We start from the raw sequence: 7,400 nt of genomic DNA on the forward strand, positions 1-7,400 counted from the left end.
TTTAACTTGCAAAATTAAGTTAGTCAAAAACACATTTCTAATATCTAAAGCAGTGTGCAGAATGATCAATTACCAAAGCATTTAAATACATCCAGCACCTGAGGTGTAATAATCTGCAGCCCAGCCAGACCAAGTACGTAGAATGCTGGTTACCTATGACAATTTCAAATCAATCTAGGACAGAGGGTAGAATCATCTGCAGCCCAGCCAGACCAAGTATGTAGAATGCTGGTTACCTATGACAATTAAATTATTTGAATTGAATTTCATGATTATAGCCCCGCCCCCCATACAACCCCTTGTTTATGCTTTTGTATAGGTGGGATGGATCCACAGTGATGCAATCATGCAACAAAAAATATCCCCATGTCAAATGCATGTTCCATCTGGACACACACTCCTGAGCTGGCCATGCTGATCACTTCCGGGGGGAGGGGGCGAAGGAAGGAGGAACTACAGATGGAGCCGGGCTCCCTCTTGCTGGCGAATCGCCAGACTGTCTCCGCTGGCGATCCGCCAGCAGCGAGGCACTCCATCTGACTGAGACGCGCGTGCGTCTCACGCGTACGCGCGTCTCAGTTTCTGGGCGACGGGAACCTGTCCATCTCCGCTTCAGGGAGACGGACAGGGTTAGGGGGGGTGCGGGGAGGCGGTGGGGACCCCAGTTGACCGCAGACAAGCCGTCGGGGACCCGGGGGTAGCGCAGTCGGAAGGGGCATCTCGTGCGCGTCCCCTTTCACAGATACAGATGACGGCTGTGGCGGCTGGCGGGGGATGGCAGCTGGCGATTCTGCCGCCATCCCCTGCAAAGACCAGCCCGGCTCCACCTGTACTACTTGCTGATCCTGGGACCCATTACCACTATTCCATCTACAGTATGTAGCATACCCATCTCACTCTCGACACCCGGGTGAGTTGAGGTGGTGTTTTGGGCTTACCCAGTGATTCAGCTCAAAGTTTTATTCTTGTTTTGAATGCTGTGATTTTTATATTTTTAAATAATTTTTCTGGACATTGTATGTGGAAAATAAATCTTTATCTGTGGACAACCCCGGATTTTCTTGATCTTTGCACATCCAACGGGAGGTTCCAGGACGAAAGATACCTTTATGTGTGTATATAGGGCATATATATGAGGTAAGCCCTTGGCATTTGTTAATGTGTGACCGACTGGCAACTTACAAAGATACCTTTATATGCACATAGGGCACGGCAGACAGGTCAGAGCCACAGAATGAATAGTCCTTGTATGGACATTCTGTGAATATCTGTCTCTGACGTGTTTTTCCCTGTCTCATCCTGGTTAAATTCTTGGAGAACCGACGAATGTGTGAGAAGAGGATAAGGAACCTTTAACATTATTAAAGACACCGCAACAGTTCTTCAACATCTTGTCCAAATATTTTGCTCTGTAGGATTGGTAATCCTAGGTGAACACTGTGCTGCAGTCTATGGGCGAGGTCTGAAATCCATACGCATTCTCCTTCTTTGTTAACCAATCTGCCCTCTTCACTATCATTATTTTCTGCAATACGTTTTTCATTTCTCTGGCAGAGAATTTTTTTTTTTATTTAGTACGGCAATAGGAAATGACAGCACTAAATATTTTGTTTGTACCTTTAGGTGCCATTCAACTCTAAATCCCAATTAAATAAAACTAAAAAAAATGTTATAAATAGGAAATATTTCTGCACACTTGACCCCTGTGGTGGCACAGCTGCTCACCCTGTCAGCAGCAGTAACAGTGGCATCATATGAATGTAAGCCTGGAGAAATTTGACAATATAAAAGGTTCCTGTAAAGTTGAATGCATGTCATTGCGTTCTGTTTATGATACTAGTTACCAACCCATCAAAATGACAATATGACAGTAATGTCACTGCCGTTGGTTGTGCGTGGCTAAATGAAGCAACACTTGAATCTAGTGGCTGCTGGCATGAAAAACACTTGAATTCCCCCCCTAGAGGTGAGGAGTAATGTTAGCCTGTTATTATATAGTATGCTTTTCTGCAGTGTGTCTACACACCCCAAAAAAGTCTGCATATGTCCAAAGAGAATGTTTTACATATCACTGATGTGCGCCTGCAGAATCAGGTGCATGATCCAAATACAGTAAAGGGCTGTATTAGCAACATAATATTGGACATAACTTATCAGGCATCATGGTGATCGAACTGGTTACGGAGTGCTACCACGTTTTGATAAAGCTTTGATCAGTAGCAACACGCATCTGAAGAAGTGCTGAGGACCATGTACTGTGTAATACCCCCATGGAAGAAGTCATAGCTCAGACTCGGCAGGAGCAGCTAAACAGCAATTTGCAAATGGTTTAACAGAGACTGAAGGCACTCCTCACACAGCCGCCAAGTGTGAAGGGATTCCAGTGGCAAAACTATCTGGCAGCACCATCTTACAATGGGAGAGGTAACACTCCTGAGCTGGCCCGAACAGTATTAACTGCTTCAGTTTTATGCCCAGAAATTTTCCAGGCTCAGCTGCACTGCTGCAGAAGGCTGTCCTGGAAAATTTCCGGGCGTACTACAGTATGTCGATCTGCGCCAACAGTGTCTCAAGCACTGGTGCGCACCTACATACTGTACACCCCCACTCACCTGTCCTCCCTGGGAACTCCCCACTGCCGGGCATTCCAACTTGCCGCAGATCACTCCTCTCCACCACCATCGAGCACTTGGGGCCGCTGGGAGCACTTGGGTGTTAGTGTGTTTGGTGTCCCACTTTGGGGTTTTTGTGGGACTGGCACGGAGGAGGCAGCTGAGGAAGTGAGTGGATGGATGTAGTGCTTTCTCAAACACCCATCAAGTACAGGATAAACGGAGTCGAGTGAGGTTTAGAAGATTTAATGATAAGGTATTGCAGTACAGTCACTGAATAAACTGAAATAGAAACAAGCAACAAATACTGATAATGTAAAGAATAAGTTAACAGTAATAACAGTAGCAGTTCATATATCAATGGATGGACTGTTGCATAGAACTAGAATGAACAACTGTAAAAGAGGTTGGAGATGACTGGAGGATTTGGAGACCACTGTAAGAAATTGTAGATGATTGTGAGGGCCTTGGAGAAAACTGTAAAGACTTTGAAATGATTGAAGAACTTGGAGACGACTGTGGATGACTATGAAGACTTGGAGATAACTGCGAAGACTTAGAGGTGACTGTGGATGACTGTGGTACTTTGGAGATAACTGTGAATAACTGCTGCATTTGGACACAACTGTGAACCACTATGGCACTTTGGAGACAACTGTGATCAACTACAGAACTTGGACACCACTGTGAATAACTGTAGTACTTGGATACAATCGTGAACCACTGTGATAACTGATTAACTGCGGCACTTGGATACAACTATGAACAACCGTATACTTTGGAGACAACTGTGAATAACAGTGGTACAACTGTGAATATCTGCGGCACTTTGATACAACTGTGAATAACTGTAGCACTTGGATACAACTGTGAACAACTGTAGTACCTTGAACACGACTGAGAATCACTGTGGGGCCTTGCCACTGAACCACGCTTCAGGAGGTAGACTGAAGCACTAGCTGTCAACACTAGACATTGGCAGTAGACACTGGACGTCGACACTGGATCCTTTGCTAACTGTCAAAAACAGGATACCTTCCAGCAGCAGACTCAGCGACCACGTGGCAAGCTGTGAGCAGAGGCAGCACCGCAAGGTTAAAGTGACATGCGTAGCATGGGTTAACTCAGGAGCTCAGGACTGTAGCACTGACACAGGTAATCAACTAGAAGTACTGGCCCAGAGCCTGAAAACCTGATCCCTTTTAAGGAAGTGGATTAAACCATAGCACAGGGACTCGGGGAGAATGGTCTGATCTGATCTCTGACGCTGATACTGACAGGGACGCTGACTACGCTAACTACTCTGGCTGTGGGAACTCAATGCTGATACTGACAGGGACACTACGCTGACTACGTAACTGGCACCGTGTTAATACACAAGTACCGATGTTTGTTATACATTCATAATAAAATGTGCTGCGTTATATATATATATATATATATATATATATATAACAAAGATATAGGGTGTGCTTGATGTGATCCACCACCTCAATCAACAATTAATTGGTAGATCTTACAATTAAAATCAGTAAAATTTATTAGATCAAAACAGACACGGATTCCATAATCCAATTGTTCCAAAAATGATACCCAACACGTTTCGTCATAAATGACTTCATCAGGGGTTATGTTCTCTAAATAATGGAAAATATGGACATATCACCATACCACATTAAGAGTATATAGAAATGAGAGTGTGCCGTAAAAACTTCATAAAATGTACATACCTAAACCATTTGAAGTTAGGTTTAAAGATTTCTTGATAGTGTTAAAGATTATGGAAAAGAACTCTTATCTGAAAAATCATTTTTTTTAAAAGATTACAGTTTGGGAAGATGAGCATGTAGATAAAAGGTAGAAATAATTATATTTCTCTCCTGGAGTGAGGGTCATTTCAATAATACATACCCCACAGGATAAGAGAACCTCAAGTAGGATTAAAGGATGATATTTCCACTAGGTATAGTGCAATAACCTGAGTGACAATGGAAATCCCATTACAATCAGGGTTTTCACATTACTATATGGATTTACAAAAAAGGTGTACAAATATTTAGCAAATAGAAAAAAATGTAATGTCCACATTACATATAAGATAATCAGTGGACAAGTGAACAGTCAGCATAACAATGAAAAAGACCTTTCAAGGTGCAACCAACCTGGATCAATGATCTAGCTCCTGTGCTTCCAGTGCCTGAATGCAGACTGATGGAATATCTAGCCAGGTTTATATAGGGATGGGTGTGTGATGTCATATCCTGTTTCACTAGATGATTAATGAGACTAAAGAAGAAAAAAAAACAGCACCTGGTGTTCCCTTGTGGTCTCCCACCCAAGTACTAACCAGGCCCAACACTGCTTAGCTTCCAAGATCAGACGAGATTGGGCCTATCCAATGTGGTATGGCTGTAGGTCAAAATAGCCCATAACTATTGAGGATAATGTCCATAGCTAAAGGAGTAGCTCCTCTAACTCTGAAGTATATGAGGAGCTGTGTATATCCTATGAGGGATAAAAACTGGCCCATATACTGTAAATCATAATTAGATAACTGTATGCGTGTGTGCGTTCTGGCGTGCGTTCCACCTGTGGTACTTCCTGTTTCCGGTTTATCCGGATAGGCTCTATTATTAACAAGACAGAAGATTTTAAGCATGTGTTGGTATTTCTATAGTCTGCGGGGATACGGACCTACGATCCTCGTGGTCTCCGTCCCCTCAGCGTGATGGATTGCAAACGTTACATTACATATCCAGCACTTCATACTTTAGCGCATGCGCACTAATGTGTGCTGTAATTCGGGGCTTGGGTACATGCGCACTGGTGTGCGTTTCAACCCTGCTTTCCACACCGGTGCATGCGCACTGTTGTGCTTTCCAATATTGCGTTCCAGACGGCGAGATGTCCGGAACGCTCCCCTAATGTGATGGTGCAACGGGTAGACATCCATGCTGTGAATTCTACCATCAGTATCAAATAAGCCATGCTGAAGTATATTCCACATAGGGGATATGTTAAATTATTCCTAATAGATGCCTATACTTACGTGATATGTGTAGGAAAAAAAAATGCTCCTGCTCTCTCCACACGCTGCGCTAGGTGTGCATTAGGTGTGCAATGATTCTCCAAAAGGAAAAAATTCCATATGTCTTTTCTCCAAAGGCATATTAGAATAGGAGGTAATGGTTTATAGCCTAGAAAGGTTTTAATGGTACTTGTTTCCTAGCACGGCCACAATCTTGTGGATCGTGTACCTTTAAGTTAAGGTACACAATCCACACGATGGACCCGATTTCCTTTGAAATCAGGTCCATTTTGCCGGCAAAGGCACAATATCGGGGGCATCGCGTCGGTCGGGACCATTAACATTGGGGCGATGCCCCCGATATTTCCATAGGCTTCAATGTTAAAAAATATGGTACTCTTTACCTAAAAGGGCGCCCGTCGCGGGCATCGCGGGTACATTTATGTATGGCCGCGACGCGACCGACGCGATGCCCGCGATTTCCCATTGAAACCAATGTTAAACATGGAAATCGTGTCGGTCGCGTCGCGGCCGGCCATAAATGTACCCGCGATGCCCGCGACGCGATGCTCCCGATTTCCCATAGGAATCAATGTTAAAAGGCGCGATGGACCCGATTTTACTGTTAAATGGCTCAATCCACCCGATTTGGCCATAGGAATCAATGTTAAATGGGCCACAGAGCCCATTAACCCTTAAATGTCCCCCCAAATTTTTAACGCCACCCCACGATCCACGCCAACCCGAAGCGTGGCGAGCGCAGCGAGCCCGCGAGGGGCGGCGGTACGCGTCCTCCGACCTTTTCATGCCCTACTATCCACTAGGGCGTGGTGTGAGAATATAATAGTGTGGCGAGCGCAGCGAGCCACCGAGCCCGAAGCGTGGCGAGCGCAGCGAGCCCCGCGAGGGGACGCGGATACCTTCACAGTTATGCGCGTCCCCTCGCGGGCTTCACAGGTGTCCGTGGCGAGGCGGACACCTGTGAAGCCCGCGAGGGGACGCGTCTACCTGTGAAGGTATCCGCGTCCCCTCGCGGGGCTCGCTGCGCTCGCCACGCTTCGGGCTCGGTGGCTCGCTGCGCTCGCCACACTATTATATTCTCACACCACGCCCTAGTGGATAGTAGGGCATGAAAAGGTCGGAGGACGCGTACCGCCGCCCCTTGCGGGGTCGCTGCGCTCGCCACGCTTCGTGTTGGCGTGGATCGTGGGGTGGCGTTAAAAATTTGGGGGGACATTTAAGGGTTAATTTGGCCTATTTGGCCCCAAATCGGGTCCATTGAGGCATTTAACAGTAAAATCGCGGTCAATCTGCCGTTTTAACATTGTTCCCTATGGGAAAATCGCGGGCATCGCGGCCATCCCGATTTACCCGCGATGCCCGCGATGACCGCGATTTTTACCCCCGACGACCGCGATTTCAATCGCTGGCGCCGTTCTAGGTAAAGAGTACCAAAAATATTTTAACATTGAAATCGTGAGGATCGTGTCGGGAAAGGTAAAATATCGGGGGCATCGCGTCAGTCGGGACCATTAACATTGGTCCCGACGCGACCGACGCGATGCCCCCGATTTTTCCATAGGTTTCAATGTTAAAATATTTTTTAACATTGAAATCGTGAGAAAATGTGAAAAATGTGAAATGGGCCAATATGACCCATTTCACATTATAGATGTCCCCGTCGTCACCCCACGATAAACGCCAACCCGAAGCGTGGCGAGCGCAGCGAGCCCGCGAGGGGCGGCGGTGCGCGTCCTCCG

The 7,400-nt window shown here is 46.0% G+C and overlaps 1 pseudogene; it reads right to left on the bottom strand.

Annotated features, from left to right (window-relative positions):
- Positions 1-4,910: 4,910 nt before the first annotated feature.
- On the bottom strand, positions 4,911-5,029 carry LOC146061446 (5S ribosomal RNA; annotated as a pseudogene).
- Between the last annotated feature and the right edge of the window lie 2,371 nt (positions 5,030-7,400).

The sequence above is a fragment of the Crinia signifera genome, chromosome 2, assembly GCF_055691185.1.
Source record: "Crinia signifera chromosome 2, ASM5569118v1, whole genome shotgun sequence".
NCBI lineage: Eukaryota > Metazoa > Chordata > Amphibia > Anura > Myobatrachidae > Crinia > Crinia signifera.